At 56.2% G+C, this 20,120-nt stretch overlaps 1 protein-coding gene and 1 long non-coding RNA gene across 5 annotated transcripts in view; one reads left to right on the forward strand and one right to left on the reverse strand.

The window, feature by feature from the left end:
* Positions 1–20,120, forward strand: part of RPTOR (regulatory associated protein of MTOR complex 1) — a 334,022-nt gene that overhangs the window by 106,835 nt on the left and 207,067 nt on the right. The window contains exon 1 of one of the 4 annotated variants that reach the window (XM_027052280.2): positions 18,981–19,088. The exons of the other annotated variants lie outside the window; for them this stretch is intronic. The gene's annotated coding sequence lies outside the window, so the exon portion shown is untranslated. Of the gene's footprint in view, positions 1–18,980; positions 19,089–20,120 lie in introns of those variants that run through there. 4 annotated transcript variants of the gene reach the window in all.
* Positions 13,592–17,250, reverse strand: LOC128313479 (uncharacterized). Its single transcript, XR_008294244.1, has 3 exons — positions 16,049–17,250; positions 14,123–14,788; positions 13,592–14,009 (listed from the first exon to the last, which is right to left on the reverse strand). It is a non-coding gene; the product is annotated as an uncharacterized LOC128313479 (long non-coding RNA).

Here is a 20,120-nt window from a genome sequence, read left to right on the forward strand (position 1 = left end):
TTACGGGTCAGTGGGGCTTGTGTTGGTGAGAGGCAAGGCGGTTTGTGCTGTGTCTGTGCAAACCTTGCGGTGTCCTGCTTCTGCTTGTTGACGGAAGGTTCCAGCAGGATGAGTGCTACGTACAGGTGAGTGGTGAGTGGAATTGGATGAGACGGAAGTATTTCTGAGGGCAGTGAGTCCTGTGGAGATGGCCTCGCCTGCAGCATCGATGTAGATGGTAGGAGACGGTGTCGGACGAAAGAGAAGGTGGCCGGTGGGGGACCCGGCAGCCCTCCAGTTCTGTGGGAACAAGCCCGGGCACCCGTAGGGTTTCTGGGGAGCGAGACCCCCAGCCATTGAATTGAAGCGTCAAGGACAGCCGCCTTAGGCGCTGCCTTCTGGGCTGTGCGCCCCTGCGCCGGGCTAGGCGTGACGAGTGGGAGATCAGCAGGGTAGGTGGGGGAGGTTTCAGTAGAGCCGCATCTGGGGGCAAAGCAGTAGCTGGTTAAGTGCGCGAGAACGTGTGGAAGCAGGGGGTGGGGGTGGGGGTGGGGGGCCTCCGGTGGGTGCCTACTCGGCTGCTGGAGTGAGGGGCCCAGAGCGGCACGGCCGGATGGGCCGCTGGGGCCTCTGGCTTGGTCCCCTCCAGGTCTTAGGAAGACTGGAGGCCCACAAGGTGCAGGGGCAGAGCCAGGACCGGGCGTCCTGGTTTACTGTCGTCGGGGGTCTTTACGTCACGACACCTTCTGTTATGTGGTTAAAGTCAACACTGCAGGGAAGGCTTTTATCCAATAACGGGTTTAAGGCCGATCTTGAACACCGGACTAGCGGACAGACAGCGGCGCTAGGGGACAGCCCCCCAGGCACCCTCTCAGGTCACAGGGCCGGCCCGTCCGAGGCTGCTCACCCAGCCCTGGGGAGCAAGTTGCCACACGTGTGTTTGCGTGACGAGGCCTTGCCGTGAGAAGCTCTTACTGTGCTAAGAAGATGAGCAGCAGACATGCCTCAGGTCACCTGAACGTTTGCTTTTTACTTCGTGCCCTTAGAGATATTTAGAAATCCTGTGCTTTTCAAACTATCACAACTTGTGATTGTGACGTGCGAGGAAGGAAGCATAACCCTAATGCTGCACGCTGACTCCCGCTCTTAACACCTACTCTCCACTCTGGGCACGTCGTGGGTTTCGTTTCAGAGGGACCTTGGCTCAAAGCATCGTGACGGCTTTTCGTGGCCCCTGTACAAAGTGCAAGCTCTTCAGCTGGGCCGACAAGGGGCTCTTGGTCTCGCCCCTGCCCTGTGCAGCGGCCACAGTCCGACCGCCGGGGCCTCGGTGCCTCGGTGCGCCCGAACTTCCCTCTCGCCTTCTGCCGGCTGGGGTTTTCTGTCTCTGCCCAGTAGTCTCTGTTCACGCTTCAGGTCTCCTCTTTGATGACATTTTCTTTGGCACCATCCCTGAACCCTTAATCCTTACCACCTTAATTTTTAAAAATTAATTACTTTTGGGGCACCTGGGTGGCTCGGTCGGTTAAGCATCCGACTTCGGCTCAGGTCATGATCTCACGGTCCGTGGGTTCGAGCCCCGCATCGGGCTCCGTGCTGACCGCTCAGAGCCTGGAGCCTGTTTCAGCTTCTGTGTCTCCCTCTCTCTCTGCCCCTCCCCTGTTCATGCTCTGTCTTTCTCTGTCTCAAAAATAAATAAACGTTAAAAAAAATTAATTATTTTGGGGCAGGGGAAGGGCAGAGAGAGAGGGACAGAGAATCCCAAGAAGGCTCTGCGCTGTTGGCTCGAATTCACAAACCGTGAGATCATGACCTGAAGCGAAACCCAGAGTCAGACGCTCACCCGACTGAGCCACCCAGACACCTTGTCCTTACCACCTTAGAAAATAAGCAAATCCTAGGAAGGCGCCGGCTCCTTTGTTCTCCCACGGGATGCTCTTCTGGCTCCACGATGTTCTGCATCGTGAGATTTCTTAGCCTTATCATCTCGATGTCAGTGTTGCTCTCTGGTCTCTAGGCTTCAAGAAAGCGATGAGGACTTCCAGGTAGCTGTTGCCAGTGGTGGTTTCTTACTTGTCTGTCTCCAAACATATCCCCCCAAAACAATACAGAATAAGAGGGGGAAATTAAACTATATAAAAACGAGGCCATTAGCATAAAAGACACAATGTGCCCAAACTTGAAAATAAGGAAAGACCCAAGTCCCTCCATGTGGTCTCCGATATTCCTTCCCCATTCCTGCCCCACTGCACGGCTCTGCAAAGGCAGGCCAAGAGGACCACGGGGACGTGAGAAAGGAGCAAGTGACGGGGCCTGTGGCTTATCTGAAACCACGGCAGGAAGACCAGGTCCAGCCCGAGTGTGAAAATACAGAAACGAGTCCCAGCAGAGCAGAGAATGGGCTGTGCAGGTGGTGGGCTTAGTGGGTGTTAGTGAGAATCTGCAGAAGAGACAGGACGGGGGATTTGGCATTTGCACAGTGAGTGGAACAGAAGCAGAAGGGAAAGACTTAGGGTCTTGTAAGTGAAAGAGAACCCCCGAATTTGAGGGCACATAACTAACTCTCACCACCCAAACCATTCGTGGAAGCAGTGGTCGCCAGACAAAGGCCCCTGAGCCTGTCACTTTCTTGCAAATAAAGTTTTGTTGGAACTTGGCCACACCCATCTCTTTAAATGTTGTCTGTGATCGTTCTGTGCTACGACAGAGCCGTAGGAAGAAAGTTGACGAGAAACGCGCAGAACTCTATGAGGTAGACTTGAACACACCCCTGAAAACCGGGGACGCTGACCTGAGCCCACAGAGGGGCTTCCCCTTTTCTTGGTGAGCGTGACTCGGCTTTAGACAGGCTCCCGTTCTCCCTCCGTTCGTCAATACATTCTGTGCAATCCAGCAAAAATACCAGCGTTTTCGGAAAAACAAAAAACAAAAAACAAAACAGAGTTACACAAGTCGATATTAAAGTTTCTGTGGGGGAACAAACAGGAAGCGCGGCGAGGAGAGCAGCAGCGTGCCACTGGCTCCCAGAGAGACACATAGACCAGGTCTTAGTAGAACGCAGATCCCGGAAGGTGGACCCAAGTGCCCGTGGAGGTACGGTCTATCCTAAATATGACAGGTCAGCGGAGACAGGACGGACTTTTACATAAGTGGCGCTGGGACAGCTGGTCACCATCTGGACCGAGATGAAATTCGAACCGTACCTCACATGCATAGGAGAGTAAGCTACAAGCGGATCAGGGATCCAAATGTGAAAGGTGAAACCGTACGAACACTGGAAGGAAAGCCGCGTGAAGTCCCCCCATCTCCGTGTAGGGAAGGCTTTCGGACTGCCAGCTGGCGGAGAGCACTCAGAGCACGGACACCCAGCGGGCGATGCGGACCAGGGTCGGGGGCAGGGGAGTGCCGCGGGCGGGTAGTCTACCCCCCCCAAGGCTGGGACGGCGGGGCTTAGATCAGGAGAACGCGGGAAGTGCAGAGTCAGCCAGCCCAGGAAGTCACCCACTTCTCAGGCAGCGGGAGTCGAAGGGGTGACACCGCCTGCCACCAAGGCTGCGGGGGGACCGGCCCTCCTCTGTTGCCGGCGGGGTGCAAACTGGCCTCTCCCCGTGGGCGAGGTTAGACAGGCACGCACCCGGGGCCTGTGGACTGCTTCTGGGAACTGGCCCCGAAGATACAGCTGCAGAGGACACACACGTGCGCGAGGTCACGGAGGGCAGCCCCGCTGGGCACAGGCGGCCTCGCTGACAGATGCTGGAATCAGTCCTGGGAGGGACGTCGGTAAGCAGGAGAGCCGAACAGTCTTGGGGTCTCTCCCCAGAAGATACTGGTTAATGGCGAAGGGGAAAGCAGCAACTTTACAGTATAGAAACCTGGCCCACTTGACCTTAAGCGAGGGTTGGAGATGGTCATCGCTGGTAAGCAAATATACTGGCCTGCCTCACGAGGCACCCGAGGAGGACGCTCCTTGCTTCTGTCCTGTTCTTCGTAAACATATGTCCTGTCGGTCTGGTGATGACTGACCACTAGAGAGCCCCGAGCTGGGGAACATTCTACAAGGCAACTGCCCAGTGTTACTCAAAACCGTGACGTTCACGTGGGAGAAAGACCCAGGACCTGTCACAGCTCGGGGGAGATAAGGGGTAAGGGCCAGACACCACGTGGGACCCCGTGTGGGTTCCCAGGCGGGAGGGGGCCACGGGCCTGACCGCCGAAATTCGAGGGGGGCCGGTGCCCACACTGGCGCTGCAGACCCAGCCCACATTCCTGATTTTAGGGACTGCACAGCCCTTGTGCGCGATGCCAACCTTGGGAGGCTGCGTGAAGGCCAGTGGGGAGTTCTGGGCTAGTTTTTCAGTTTCTGAGTGTTTACAGTGATTTCAAAATAAAAAGAAACAAAACAAAACAGAAACAAAGGGAAAGAAAGCAAGAATCGTGCCTGTGTGTAGCTGTGCTTTGCACCGTGTCTGACACAGAGCAGATTCGTGTTTTCTGCCCCAAGATACGTGCACTTAAAAAACGCACAGAGAGGGTTGCACGAGTAACGGGCGGGGAGCCGGAATTGCAGGTGGGAGTCCCTGTGGACCTCCAGCGTTGCGAGGTGCAGCGAGCCCTCCCTCTGGATGGGCCGGAACCTTCCAGAGACATTTTCTGTCCGTGCATGTCGTTGCAGCCCTCTGCTCGCCTGCTCACAGTCCGTGGTTTTATTGCCACTTTGGTGGGCGATTTCCTTGGATCGCTTCTCTGCCGCCGAGGCTTTGTTCATCCGCCAGCACATTTCTCTCTCACTTCCTGGGAAGTGGCCTCCGCTCCTTCTGACTATTCACCGTGTCCCCTGCCGATCACTCCTCTTCCCTGTCTCTTTGCCCCAGATGAGGGCTTGAGGTCTCCGGAGCTGACGCTGGCAAAGATATCCAGGGGACGTGCTTCCCAGACGAAGTCACGGCTGACCCTAGGCCCACCCAGCGTCATGATTTTCCTGCCTTGATGTTTTGTTTTGTTTTGTTTTTCCACCGGAGTTAAGATTTTGCGGGGGCTGGGTAGTGGCTAATGATGTTATTATGTTTATATTTCCTTTTTCCTCAGTTTAGGGCCGAGGAATATTAAGATGCCTTTACAGACCCGCTACATGCTTTTACAATAAAGATTTCTCTCCTTCTCCCTTTTGTTTCTCTTAGCCTCGTTTCTGAGTCTGCAAGTTGTTAATTTTCGCTGTGGTGAAAATAACTTATTTATTAACTGTTTTGAAAAAGGCAGAGTAGTTTATCAGGAATTAAAGTGTCTTCAGGATTAATGTTGACTTTTTGGAGCTCAGTGTTGCACGCCAGGCACGCATAGATCTCCCTCTTCCTCCCTCTCCCGCCTGTTGGGAGGAGAGGTTAGCCCTGAAGTTATCGGGACAGGGAGCAAGAAAGCTTGGCCGGTCTATCCTGGTTGTTTTCCCCAAACTCCAGAGACCAGGGGGTAAAATGGTCACCGTCCTCAAGTTAGAGACCTGCAGTTATTCCTGGAAAGACGCCCAGTGCCCAGGAGGGGCCCTGTCTCCCAGCGGGCCCTGTGCCCCACCTTGGGGTGCTGGCCGGCATCGCGGGCCATCTCCGCTTCCAGGCCAGACGCCACACCCTGCTGCGCTGTGGCATGTGTCTCGCCCCGTGATGTCTTCCTGCCGGGGGCGCCACCGCCTGAGGGGTGCGGGCTGCCCTCCCGCGTAGGGACTTCTGAGTTGAGTTCGCAGCTTTGCCTTTCAGCCCCCATTTCTCAGCCTTCTTTCTCCCTCTCCTGGGAATCCCCGCCCTTTGCCGAGGCTCGGTCTTCATTTCTTGTCCTGACTGCACAGGGGTCCCTGACCTTTCCCTCGTGAGAAGCAGTTCGCGTTTCCCCGGGTCCCACAGTTATTCCCGATGGAGCTCCGTGTGAACGACGCGGGTCCCAGCTCACCCCGTGGCACAAGGGCCCATGGCACCCCTCCTCTGACTGCTGTCGAAATAGAGCCCCCGCCGTCTGCCCTTGTCACGTGGCCCTGGCGAGACTGGAAGGCAGTGGCCCAGCCGGTTTTTGATGTGTGAACCCTTGCTCGGCACAGTGTCGGGCACCTCCAGGCGCCCGGGCCGCATCTGTAGACGTACTCTGACCATGCCAGGGAAGGATACGATGGTGCTGTTACTTGAAGATACTCCGAACGATGCCCGTAAACTACCGGGAGTCACAGTGTCTGTCGGCTGAGTCGTTGGCTCGCTCAGCGGTCAAGGTCGTTCCCACTTTGTGCCACCTGCGGGGCTTTGGTTGGTGATGCGGCAACAACTCGCCTCCCCTGGGAATAGTCTTGGATCTGAAGGTCCACGTCGAGGTCCCACGTCATACCTCTGTGGGAGAGCAGCAGCGTTCTAAACTCGACGAGTGGGGTGAGAAGTCTGGTTTTCCCATGTTCACTTGCTTTTTGCCACGATTTCCCGTTCAGACACGGCAAAACAGGAAGAGTACCGGGCGGAGCCCTGCTCGCCAGGTGCGGGTGCGCATGTGGGCAAGCCGGGTGAGCGCCTCACCGCAGATCACGGCCTGTGGGAGCGTGGACTCCATGCAAGGCCAGGTGACGTCACCCGGGACACGTGGTCTCCAAATGCTGGCCGCAGAGTGACTGCTCTCGTGACTGGACTCAGATCCACGTCTTTCTAGGGAAAGAACACCCGGGAGACTTGTGTCACAGTGAGTGTGCGTGTGCAAACACCCACCATTTCTCGGCCGGGCCTGCAGGCTTTGTGCTGCCCAGCGCAGACTCCGTGTGGTTTCTCACGCCGTCGTGCCGAGTGCATGTATCGTATGTGCTTAGACTTTACCTCCTCCTTTGCTTGAAATACGTGGCCAAATAGTAAGATGACCAAAAATTTCTTGTGTTTGGATCTTTTTTTCCCGTGTTACACAAACAGTAGTAAAGAATGAACTTTTTATTATCTATTATTACTATTTTTATCATTTTTTTATCGTCGTATCAGGGTGTTAAAATATCGGTAAATGATGTGAGATCTTCCTGTGGCTACCGTGACATAATTACACCAGGCATTTACAACGTGTGGTAGGCTGGTTGGTCCCTAAAAGATTTTCGCCCACGTCCTAATCCCCAGACCCTGCGAGCATCACCTTTGATGGCAAAAGTTAAGGATCACGAGGGGAAGAACTTACTCTGGCTCGCCTGGGCGGCCTTCACTGGAATGTGGATCCTTATCCTGCCGGGCGCCTGGCGACAGACCCCGCAGAGAAGGACGTGTGAACACGGAGCCAGACATGGAGCGAGGTGGCCACGGGCCGAGGAATGCCCAGGCACGCCATCCGCCTCCAGGAGCCGGAAGAGGCAAGGAGAGGATTCGTCCCCAGGGCCTCAGGGGTGTGGCCCCGCGGACATACGGGTTTTGCATCTGCGGCCCCCGCAACTACGAGAGGATGGGTGTCTGTTAGCTGGAACCACTAAGCGCGCGGTGATCTGTTGCCGCAGCCGAAGGAAACTGACGTACGCGGGCTGGGAAGAGGGATTGCTTCCTGCTCGTCGTCGCGGCCGGTGAACAAGGCTGCAGAGATGCTGAGAGCTCGGTTTCGGTGTGACTCCCCTCCCCGTGACACCGCCGCTGGCTCCTTTGAGGCCTGTGGAGGGAAACGGAGTTCTGGAGACCTGTGTGTTCTCAGGGTAGACTTAATGACTCACTCTCCACACTGCTGGCTGTGTTGCCCTCACACCTGAGACCGTGGAGGTCAGGCAGGCCGACCCCTCCCCCGTGTGCTTAGTGCAGGTGACGAGCAGGAATCCAGCCTGTGCCTGGAGCCCAGGGGTCGCCCTTGGCTGCCGTGCCCGCTCCCACGCCTGCAGCTCCTGTGGGTTCCGCTCCTAAGTCTCTCGTCTGTCCATTGGGTCCCATGGTCTGGCCTCTCCCCAGGCCACGCACACGGCACCCGGGACCTCCCGGCACCCTGTATGGCACCCGCCCTCCCACGGCCCGGCCCGGCGCACTGCTCCACTCAAGTGTGGGAACTGGGTCGCCCTGCTGGAGATGCGCATTTTCTCTGTTCATATATATTCGTTATTTGCACATAAACAAACAGGCCTGCCCACCTGCTGTGTGCCAGGCGCTCCCGGGGCTGGGATCCATCAGCTTCCTTGTGTGCTGCACTGGGAGGAGGTAAAGAGGGCTTCAAACTGTGGTACTCGCCTGTTTTCTTTAGCTTTTGTGCTCTCCTATATATATGTATATACGTATATTTTTTTTTTCTTGAAGCAATTGAAATTTGCAAACATCGCGTTATCCATAAATACTTCAGTGTGTAGTTTTCCAGAACAAGGACTGCTTACATAAGGACTGCACATGTAACGAAACCCCATACTATGATCTCCTTGGTTTCGTAACCGGACCTCCTGGTTGTTCCAGGAACGTCTCCCCGTCTGGGCTCCGGCCCAGGCTCACACATCGCCTTCTGCCGCCACTCACTCCTCTCACGTCGTCTTTCACGTCCGGACGTCCTCGTCGCGCGCTCAGTCTGCACCTCCCCGTCGCTTCCTTACGGCTGGAGCTGGGCCGAGCATTTGTGCTGCAGACGGGCCCATGCGCTCAGGCACCGCCCCAGGCGCTTCTGCCCCTCGTCCCGCTGCTGGTGATGACACTGCCTGCAGCTTCCTGCAGTGAGAGTCTAGTTAGTACTTCTCTCCTTGTGGGGGGCACTTGGGGCTATGGAAATACCCTGTTCCTTGTACTGGTGTTGCTTCCACTGACAATCCCTGCCCGAGTCGGTCGCTGCTGTGACGGTGACAGATGCAGACTTTCTAATTCCACGGTTCCTTCTGTATTGACTGGGATTCTACTGTCAGAAAACCTTTCTCTTCGCCCTCGTGCATCCTTTTACACCATCATAAAGCAGAAAGCTCTTCCTTCATTCCGAGGATGCTCTGCTCTGGCGAGTATTCTGTCGCCCAGGTTTGGCTGCTGGTGGCCCTTCCAGCCTCTGCTCGTACCCTGCTTGTACCCCGCTTCCTTCCTTCCCTGGCGAGCCCTGGTGTGACCAGCATCCCCGGGGGGCTGCTGCCCCCTGCTGGGAGTGGTATGTGGGAGCCAAGTGCCCACTCCCACCCCTGCTGCATTGAATAGCATTGTTCAGATGTGTTTTGTGTTGTTAAAGATGTGTCTTCAAGGCAGATTCCTAGTAATAGTGTCTCTGGATCAAACAAGTGCCTGGGGAGCCTTTTCCTGGTCGTTGGCAAATTCCCCTGCATGCGGTTCGGGTCCCATGTTCTGTCCCAACTGGCAACACGTGAAGCACTTGACCTCAGAGTGCCCGGTGGGCTTTTTTGATGTTTTTCGGTGTGTGTGGTCTGGTAGGTGGGAGATGCTGTCTCGGGCTGCTTTTGTCCGTGTCATTTAAGTCAACTCGAGCAGTTTTGTATCCTTCAGGGCCATCTCCAAATCTTTGGCTGTGAATTGTCTGTTCAAGTCTTCAGCCCATTTTTCTCATAGAATATGTTTTATTTCCATAATGTTTTAAGTTCCTGGGTGATAGCTGCTATGCTCTGTAAACTCCCAGCTGCCTTTGGCTGCCAGACCCCTTCTAGCAAGGGAAGGTAGACCAGCAGGGTCGTCCTGGACACTGTTTGTTGGGGTATCATGGGAAGACTCAAACCTCTGGGCTCTGTCGGGCCACCTGAACTGTCCCCACTGCTTATTCCTGAGGTCCTGTGTCTCTGAGATAAAGAAGTGGGTGGCTGGATGGTGGCATGGTGGTCATGGACAGCTTGTGCCCAGGCTTGAGGCCCCCCCAGGATCAGGAGACAGCCTGGAGACAGCCTGCATGCCTCCTTACCTGGTGTGGGTCTGCCCCCCCCCCCCCCCCCGCCCAGTGCTTACAGCAACAAGAATTGAAGAGACTCAGCTCCCCAGGCTTCTTTCTGGAATCATTTACATGATTCAGTTTCTCTGCAGTGAATCAGTCTCCTGGAAAGTGCTCCTCCTGGGAAGGCTGGGGACCACGATTTTCCGCTAATGAGGACGCTGTCTGGAGTGCTCTCCTCTGGAGATACTTGTCTGGCTTCTATGAAATCAGATGCTAACCACCCCCCCACCCCCGCCAAGCCAGGTGATCCCTGTCTCCCGCGGTTCGGAGTTGGGCCATTCTACTTTGGGCTCTTAGATCTGTCTTACTTTAAATCTCGAGTGAGATTTGTTTTAATGGGAGCCTTAAAAGTGGAGACTGTGAGGGTTCAAATCACATGGCGATCGATTCAGATCCGTTCTAGTTGGAGCCGATGGCCAACTCCCGTTTTGTCATGTCAGTACCCAGGGAGCCGACCTGCCTGTCTGCATCTTCTGGAACCAGCGCCCCAGCACACGCAGGGCTCACCGCAACGGGGGCCCGACCCCGTGGCCCTGTGCACGCGGGACTGGGCACCTGGGGGACACTCAGTGCCCGGTGTCTGTGCATGTGTGAGAATCGTGCAGACGAGCGCCCACAGTGGAGCCACAAGGCTCAGTGGTTTAGGAAGAGGGGAATGAGGACAGGCCACCTGGTTCATGTGGATGAGTCCTGAGTCCTGTTTGAGCACATCCCTTCCCTGGAATGAAGGAGCGGCTTCACCGCGTGACAGGAAGCAAGTGAGTGAACAGCGGGTTCTAGGAAGCCCAGAGATGGGAGGCAGGCACCCTCTCCCGTCCCCAGCATCCGTCGCAGCTCATGGCCTGGGAGGGCCTGGCCGCCTGACAGGTGTGCCTGGCTTCACGTCACGGCTTCCTGCGGCTTCACCGTCGGTGCCGTTTGCTTCGGATTCTGCACACTCACTGCCTGACTTGGCAGCCCGTGCCCACCCTGGGGCGCAGTCAGGGCCTGGAGCTCAAGCCGAGGTCTGTAGGGACTGACTGCGTCGCAGGGACTGGTCGTCTGGGTCAGATGCACTGTTTCGGTTCTTCGTTACACTCTGGTCCTAAACGTTGCCTGTCGGAAAGTTGTAACCTTGAGGAAGATGAACAGATGTTGTAGGATTTTACTGACATATGTGCAGCCTGCAGTACTCACTCATTTACGCATGTTCACAGTAAGTGGCCGTTTAGGGTGCGTGTGTCCGCGTGGTCCACACCATAAGCGCAAACAGGTGGGGCAGTCGGGAGGGTGCGGTCGCGTGGGATTAGGGCCGTGCGGATGGCGTGCGGATGACGGGGAGGAGAGGTGGGGCCGGTGGCCTCTGGTTTAGAGACATCCACAGGAAAGTGGGAGGGGCACCGTGGGAGTGGTGGTCTCGGGGACTGAGCACGTACAGAGGGCTGCGCGCTGAGGGCAGGCCCCGCGCCGGGGACGGTCCTGTCGGCCGCCTACCCGATGCCGCTGGTCACCATCACGTGGCGGGCGCCGTGTGCCGGGCCCTGGTCTGAGCGCTTTCTTGTGTTGGGTCATTCACGCTGCACAAAAACTGAGGTGCCCCCCCCCCCCCCCCGGCCCCTCCGACTACAGCCGAGGGAGTGGAGCGCTGGGGAGGCCAGCACTCTGCCAGGACCGCAGGGCTGGGATGGGCTCTGGCCCTCAGCCGTCACACCGGGCCGCTTCTCCAGCTCACGGTGGACTGACGGTACGTGGTTCCGGGACTGGTTATGAACGTGGCTCAGTACTGTCAGGATTCTGGATGAGTCTCTGTTTTCTGGACTCTGCTCTCATGATGGCAAAGTAGCCGCTGCAGGCCCAAACCGTAGAGTTGTGCTCAGAGACAGAAAGGAGGGACAACCACTCTCTCGTCAAGGAGAACGATGTCCCGGAGCTTCTGGCTGCCTTCCCTCCAGCTGTCTGCTCAGCTTGCTGCCGGGAGACCCTCTGCCCCTCCAGCACGAGGGGCAGCTCTCGTGGGGCGAGGACGTCTCCTCCAGGACGAGGAGAGCTCTGCTGCAGGGGTGAAGGGCGTGGGAGGCACCCCCCCCCCACCCCGCCTTTTTTATTAGCTTTGCCATCTCTGTTACTGAGACTAGATGTCTCTCCAGAGCAGAGGCAGGAACGGACTGTGGGCTTGCCACCCTCGGGCCGCCTCCTGCCCAGGGCACGCAGGGACGAAGTCCAGCCTCTGTCCCCAGCCTCGAGCCCTGGCGGGTGAGTGGGCCGCCTAACTGACACGACCCTGATTGACAAAAACGGCCCCGAAACCGCGCCTTGAGGGACGGAGGTGGCCCTGGGGTGGCCTCTTAAGCAAAACAGCGGCCGGCCTGTTGCAGTTCTGAGGGATTGCAAGAAATCAAGTACTAGAAGGTGGCATTTCCGATTTGGATAGGAAGGACTTTGCCTCGAAATGTTGCTTCAAGCGTTTCTAAACTTTTATCAGATCATTCCACCTTTTGGAATCTCACCCACGAGCAGGATTGCCTTCCGAGGCTGGCCGACACTCTGGGGGCCTCCAGACGGCAGAGGCCGGTGAGCGGACGCACACGTCGATGTCCACGTTCCCCACAGCAGCGTTAGTCTTAGAGAAGTTGACGCGTCTCCCGGTCTGCTCGATAAATCACGTATTTCCTCCCGGAAACCACGGAGCGGCCTGGCGGGAGGGGCACGCGCCAGGAGCAGAAGCAGAGGACCCCGTGCCCCACTGTTTTGTGTCCCCCAAGGCCGGGCCGGGGCCCCTCCCCAAGGCCTCCCTGGCGGGAATCTGGCCTCTGGTGCGGGACTGCCGGTCAGAGAAGACGGTGTGGCCAGAGCGCTGACTGAGGCGCCGAGATGGCCCCGTCAGGAGGAGCTGGCATCCGTTCAGCCGGGAAGGGCAGCAAGCCCGTGGGGAAGCGGCACGCTTACTCGCGGACGTGTTTCCCAGTTAGGGTTGAGCCGAAGAGCTCACTCTATCATTACTCTTTCTTTCGTTTACAGGACTTGTGTTACGTTCGTGAAGCAGGTTTTGTCCAGATGTGCCAATCTCTCACGCCATCGGCACATATGTCTTACCTGTGCTTACAACACATTTCAGACTTTGTCTGGACACCGTAAAATGCCTGGCTGAGCCTTGAACAAATGGCTTCGTGTAAGCCAATTTTAATAAAAGATGGCCAATGTTGACTTTATCGTTACGTGTACAAGTGACTCTAGGGGAGTTCGTGTTCATCATGGGAACACTTGGAAATACTGTTTGCTTGTTTGTCTCTTCATTTGTTTTTTGTGGCCTATTCGTGTTAATTTTTAAACTTTTTATCATGGAAATAGTCCACATCTGCTGTCATCTGTCTTCGATAGTTATCAACCTGTTCCCAGCCTTTTTTCATCTCTGCTGCCCCCACTCCCCTCTCTCACCCACTCCCCCCCGCTCACTTTAAAGCAAACTCCAGACACGTATAATTCTATCTGTAAATACTTCAGTGTAGTTCTAAAGGTAAGCATGACTTGGGGTACCTGGGTGGCTCAGTCGGTTGAGCGGCTGACTCTTGATTTCGGCTCAGGTCCGTGACTTTGTGGTTTATGACATTGAGCCCCACTCTGCTTAGGATCCTCTCTCTCCCTTTCTCTGCTCCCAGCCACCCCCCCCCCCGCCGCACACCCTCTCTGGCTCTAAATAAATAAATAAATAAATAAGTAAGTAAGTAAGTAAATAAAAATAAAGATAATCATGACTTAAAAAAAACACACACGTGGAATTTATTCGAATCAGGGTTCAAGTAAGGTGAATACATTGTGGTTGGTTGATGTGCCCTCTTAATCCATAGAATCTCTGCAAGTCAGAACCCTGCCCCCATCCTGCTCCGTGTGTCTGTCTCTTCCTGCCATTTATTGGTTGAAGACACCGGGCCATGTGCTCGTGTAGAGGTCATTGCTGTCTGGACTTTGCGCGTTGCTTCTCCCTGCCTGGCTCTAGGTAAGCCACACTCACCTGCCCTTGACTGTCCTCTATGTGATAGGTCAATCTGGAGGCTTCGGCAGATTCGGTCAATTGGAGGGGTGCTCGGGGGGCATGGCGTTTCATAGGCGGTGGTGGGTACTTCCCCTAGGATGTGTGTGATGACTGGTTGTGTTCTCTCAGTGAGGTTAGCAGACATTGATGTTCATACCTGGATCCATCCATTAGAAATTGTAAAATGGTGATGATGTAATTCTGTTACCACCACCCCCCCTTGCCTGTTAACTGAGATATTGATTGCCGTAAAGAGAAACTACCTCTCACCGATTATTTGGGTATCTCAAGGTAGAGTTCATGTAGGAAAGCCAATACCAATACTTACTTTCCTTTGTTTAGCAGATTTCAGAATAATGACTGGGCTTCTCCTAAGGTAACCTGCAGGGTATGTGTTTGTCCCAGTCAGCGTGCAGTAAAAGCGTAACCGTTACACTTGTTAAACGTTGGCGTGCACGTTGTTTCCTCCTTGGCCTTGTTTCCTCTTTGGCCGGTGGGGGCGGGGGGCGGGGGGCTCTGTGATTTGGCTCCCGAGTCTGTCTGATATGGGCCTGGTAGCTTGTGATCACTTCTTTCCTAGCTGGTGTGACCAGGCAGGATGCTCTGTTCTCATTTTGTACGTTTTCTGCCCAGGTCTTCAGTCAGCTGAGTGGGAATGGGATTTAGAGAGCTTAATCTGGGTCCCGGGGGTGCCCATTGCCCACACTCAGACTTTTCTCTCCCCGCTGCCTCTCTGTTTTAATGGTAGAATGCGTTATAAGGGACACCCAGGTGGCTCGGTCAGTTGAGTGTCCGACTCTTGATTTTGGCTCAGGTCACGATCCCAGGGTCTTGAGACTGAGCCCCGCGTTGGGCTCTGTGCTGACAGTGTGGAGCCTGCTTGGGATTCTTTCTCCTTCTGCCCCTTGGCTGCTCACACAGGCATGAGCACTTTCCCTGTCTCAAAAAAATAAATAAGTAAATGAAGGTAGAATGTATTATGAGTGCTTACTGATTAGGTTTCGAAACTGCAAGGTTTTTATTTAATCCCACGGATCTGCCTTCTCCCACACCGACCATTGAGATTTTTCACGGGCACCAACACAGTCACTCATTTCTTGCGTGCCACATCACATCAGCACGTTCAGAAAGCAACAACCAACATAGCACCAGTGTTCTTTTACCAAAAACTGTTCATCAGGCATTTGTGGTTCTCTCTGGCACCAGGCCACAGATAGAGAGTGAGGTTACCCTGTTTTTCTTTTTGTGTTTTCTTTATTTTATAAATTTGAGAGAGAGAGAGAGAGAGAGAGGGAGAGAGAGAGTCAGTCCCAAGCAGGCTCCATGCTGAGCAGGAAGCCCAGAGTGGGGCTCCATCCCACGATACTGAGATCACGACCCTAACCCAAATTAGGGGCCAGATGCTCAACCGACCGAGCCACCCAGGTGCCCCAGGTCACCCTGTTTTAAAGTCACGTGGATGCGTTCCTCCCCGTCCAGCAGTACAGCCAGCCAGGTGCACAGTTGTGTTCGTTGGTGTCCTTTTACTTAAGATGTTTAAGAAATGCTTTTTAAAAATTTTAATTCTGCTTTACAGTTATGTAAAATATTTAGCGGATCCCAAGTCACGTACACAAAACGAGAAGTCTGGCTTTTAGGGGTGCCTGGGGGGCTCAGTCGGTTAAGCATCCAACTTCAGCTCAGGTCATGATCTCGCTCGTGAGTTCGAGCCCCTCTCTGTGCTGACAGCTCGGAGCCTGGAGCCTGCTTGGGGTTCTGTCTGTGTCTCTGTCTCTTTCTCGAAGATGAATAATAAAACATTTTTAAAAAATCTGGTTTCTCTTCCTGCCTCTTCACCCTGCGTCCTTCCGTCTGCAGCAGCCGCGTGAACGTTCTCATGACGGGCGTGTCTGTGAACACGTGTGTACTCACACACATTAGGTAAGACTGGCCATACACTGTGTGCATCTCTCTGCACCGTGCTTGTTTCCGTCTTGCTGGGTTAGAATCCGGAGGTCCTCGTTGGAATCAGACCTTCGTTCTTTCCCTGAAAGCAGCGTTTCCCAAAGTGGCAGTGCTCACCTCAGGGCCAGATGGTCCGTCTTTGTGGCCGTAGGCGTCCCCACACGTGTGAGGACAGCTTCCCTGGCGTCTACCGGTCAGGTGCCAGGAGCCCCCTCTGCACCCGTGCCCGCCGAGCCTGTCCCCGGGCCTCACCGAGCATGGGAGGACGGCGTGTTCTGGGCAGGTCTGTTCGCACCAGGTGAGCCCCTGTTTCAGAAGTGGATTTGGACCCCGTCGAGAAGCCTCGACTTTGTGGATTTTGACAAGAAAGCCAGCTGTCGTGGTTCTCTCCCGCCTCCTTAGCACATTCAGGAAGGAAGGAAGGGTTGTCACTGGCTAAGGCGCAAAGTAGAGAGAGGCAAGGATGTTCCCAAGTCTGTGTGAAACTGCTCACGCTGGGAAGATGTGTGTCGGAAACCCGAGGAGTTCCTTTGGCCTCGAACAGGGGTTCACAGACGGGGAGCTTGTGCCGGGGCCCTTCCCCGAGGGCTTTTGGTTCCCTGCCACGCGTGCGCTCGCGGGCCCAGCCGCGGGAAGGAGCCAGGGCGTCCCGTCAAGGGCCGGCAAAACCGTCCCCAGTAGCGCCCTCGAAACCAAGGGCGGAGCGGACGAGCGCGAGCCCGGAAGGCAGACTCCGCAAACATGGAGCGCAGAGGCGGAGGCAGGGGGCCGGTGGGAGGTCACCGGGGCCTCGACACTCCCGCGGGGCCCCCAGCTCGCTCCCGCGTGTCTCTCCCGGGTCTCCGATGCTCCCTCCGCATGGAAATCGGATTAGCCCGACAGAGAGCGTCATCACGAACATCAGGAACCGAACACGAAATCAGAACTTCCTTTGAAAAGTAAATAATTGGGACCAGCGAGCATGCTTCTGAGACGTTTACGGCTGTACCTTAGGACCAGGGACTCCGACAGTCTGGCTCTCCTGTGGCTGCTGCTGGGCCCACGGGCAGCCCTGCTTGGGGCCTTGCTCAGAACAGACTTGGCTGGTGAGAGGCGTCGGGCATCACTTTGTCACGAATCACTTTGGTGGCTGTTTCTTTGGATGCACGGAGCCAGCTTCCGGGTGACGGGCTCGCCTGGGGGCGCGGCCTTAGCCCACCGCTTGGCTGGCCCGGTTTGGCAGCCATTTAACAAGTACCTGTTTCCTCCTCGGCGTGAGGCCTCTCGGTGTCGATTTGTTTCCTTCCTCGTCTTGTTACTGCCAGAGAGAACACGTCCTGTGGTAGAGAGAGCGCCCTGTTCAGAAGCGCTCCGCCAGCCGCATCAGTGGCCAGAACAAGGTTGCAGATGTGGAACGCCCGTATCCCCGCGTCCACTGGATGCTGTAGCCCCGGGGCCCGGAGTCCAGTCTCCTCTGCCCCTACCCCCGCCCTCTCCCATCCACCCCGCACGGCTTATGAAATTCTGGATTCTCTTTGTCTCCCCACTAGGCAGGTTGGTAAACACTAAGTGTTCCAGGTAACCAGCAGGTATCGATCTTGCTTGGGGGTCGTCGGGCGTTAATGTTAGGAGGGAGCAGTGTTTTCAGTGCTAATGTGGTATGTGGACCTGGGCAAAACTCAGTAGCCGTGAGAGGCTTCGGCTGCTGGGTCCCGGGGCTCCGTGAGAGCCCGGCTGGCCTGCATGCGGCTGGCTCAGCCCTCAGGATGTGCAGGGGTTCCAGCCCCTCTCGAGGCGGCGGGGGTGGGGGGAGTGGGGGGGTGGGGGGATGGGGGGGGGGCTGCCGTGCTGGAGCCCAGAGGCCACGGAACCAAGGCAGGACCATCACGTTAGGATAGCAGACCTGTCCCTTATGTCTTCCTGTCTCCTGCTTGTCCCCAGTTTGCCAACACGTGGGAAGGCTCTCCGTCAGTCTCCTGGGGCTCCGCTGACTGAGTGGTAAAACCCGGGAGTCCGGAGCCGGGCTGCCTGACTTGAAACGGGCCCTGCCACACGCCAGCTGTGACCTGTGGTGGTTACTGCACCTCTCTGTGTCTCAGCTCCCTGTCTGTAAAGCGGGGGCGCTGCTGATGCCTGGCTGGCGTGGTGCTCGTGCGGGTGGGCGAGCGGGCGTAAGTGAGGGCTCGGGACGGTAGCTGGCGCGTCCTCTGCCCTCCTCTCCTCACTGGCTGTGTTTTCTAGGCACCCCGCCGTGCGTTTGCTCACGTCGTCCTCACAGCCTGTGAAGTGGGCAGAGGCAGGACCGTTCTAGTTATTTCAGGAGGGAGTGGAGGTTCAGGGTGGTTCCCAGATGGTCCCGGGTGGAATGCTGATAAATAAGTCACCGATGCGTGGCCGGATCCCAGGTCTTCCGTCTCGGGGACCCTAACTCTGGCAGAGGGGCGGGCCTCTCCAGTGGGCACAGCAGAGCCTCCCCTCGGCAGCTCCCGTCGGGCATCGGGCGGCGAGGGCTGGGAGCCCCAACAGAGACTGTGCCCAAGGGGTGAGGAACCCCTAGCAGAGCTGACCCCCGGGGTGCAGAGGAGGAGGAGCGGGAGGAGCAGGAGACCCCCCAGAGAGGCCTCGCTGGCACTCGGTTTGCTTGCAGCCTGTCCAGAGGTGCGACGTGGGGTTCAGGGCGAGCAGCCCACGTCGGCCCCCGAAAGTCACCCGGATCTTACGTCTGGGGCGGGTGGTGCAGACCCGCGTCTCGCGCCAGTGAGCCTCCTCGGAGACGGCCCTGCCCTTGGCCAGTCGGGGTGGGGCTTGTGGGGCGGGACACCTGAAAATGTGCCCGTCGGCTACTGAGCTGACCCTTGAGGTAGGCGGGGCCGACTGCTGGCACAGGACGTGCTGGGGCTTTGACCGTGCGCCGTGAGTGGAGGGGAGAGTCTGTGAAAAAGCAAAAATACGTCTTAGAGGTAACCCGTTGCTTAGTAGAAGGGAGCCCTGGGTTGTCGGACCAAACGTGAATCCAAGTCCAGTCAGCTCTCTGGGCAGATGCAGGGCAGCGAGGCCTGAAGCTGAACGGCCTTTTACCCGAACGATGTCCCCTACAGGTGGAGATGCCCATTACTGTTGGCCATTCGCAGAGCCAGGTCCCCCCGAGAGGTCATTTACAATGACACAGAGGGGGCGACCTTATGCGTTCCGTTTCCATTAGTGAAAATTCCAGAATAATATGAAAGGGTACTAGAAATTGCCGGAAGGTGGTCGATGACTTCTGTGTCTCTAGACTTCTTCTGAAGTTTGCTCCTTCGGCTTCTGAAACCAAGTGACCTCGGTTGTGCCCGCAGGTGACCAGAACTCAGCTTGCACAGGTGCAACTCGAGGGCGTGAAGGACCGGGCGTGGCCGCTGCCTGAGCTGCCGGGCCGGTTCGGGACGCCTCCGCCTTCCGCCCTGCCACGGGCTGTGGCTGCTTGTGTGGTTTTGGGGGTTGGTTTGTTTGTTTGTGAGGCGGTTTTAATTTGTCTAAGATCCGTCTTTCCGTGGCGAGTTTGCAAGGACACCAGTTCCGTGTTAGATGCAGACCACAGCCGTGTGTGTGTGTGGTGCTGGGAGCCAGCGCTGCGTCCGCCATCAGCCTGAGCCCTTGGGGCGGGGGGGGGGGGGGGGGAGTCCTTTGGGTCAGCAGAGATTCTCAAGGAGGGTTATTGACTGAAACATTGCTTCCCACCTCCTGCTTATACTTCAACTACTCAGGTGCTCCATTTAAAGTCATAAGAGAAGTGGTAGCTTGTTTTGTTTTTGTTTTTTAAATTTAGGGATTGGGGGCAAAGCCCAGTGTCACAATACCATCAAGAAAAAATGAGACAGATAGCATCTTACTAGGAGATAACGGAAACACTGGAAGAGGAAAGAAAATGTGCAAATCGAGCGGGAGATTGAATTTGTACTGCATGGATTGGCTCCGAGGTCCATGTTGGGATGAGCAAAGTTCCGTCGGGATAATGCAGTTGTGCTGTGGTTAATTTCAGGTAAACGATAGGTCAGTAAAGTCAGCGTTGCTCAGACACCCGTGAATTCGTGCCCTGCAGTTTCCCTGTATGACTGTTGTGTGTCCAGAGACGGGGACTTGGGGAACTTCACAGGGTCCTGTCCTCACCAGCTTGGTGTCGGAAGGCGAGGCGTACCACGTCGTTCTCACAGAGAAGTGAGAGGTGGCCCCTGTGGGCCGAGAGCTGCAAGGAGCCTCGGGAGGAGGCAAGAGCTTGCTCAGGCCCGGCCAGGGCGGCCAAGGGGCCCAGCGCAGCCAGACCCGTGGAGGACCAGTGGGGGCAGGTGGCTGACAGAGCTGTGCTCCA

The sequence above is a fragment of the Acinonyx jubatus genome, chromosome E1 (genome assembly GCF_027475565.1).
Source record: "Acinonyx jubatus isolate Ajub_Pintada_27869175 chromosome E1, VMU_Ajub_asm_v1.0, whole genome shotgun sequence".
Classification (NCBI taxonomy): domain Eukaryota; kingdom Metazoa; phylum Chordata; class Mammalia; order Carnivora; family Felidae; genus Acinonyx; species Acinonyx jubatus.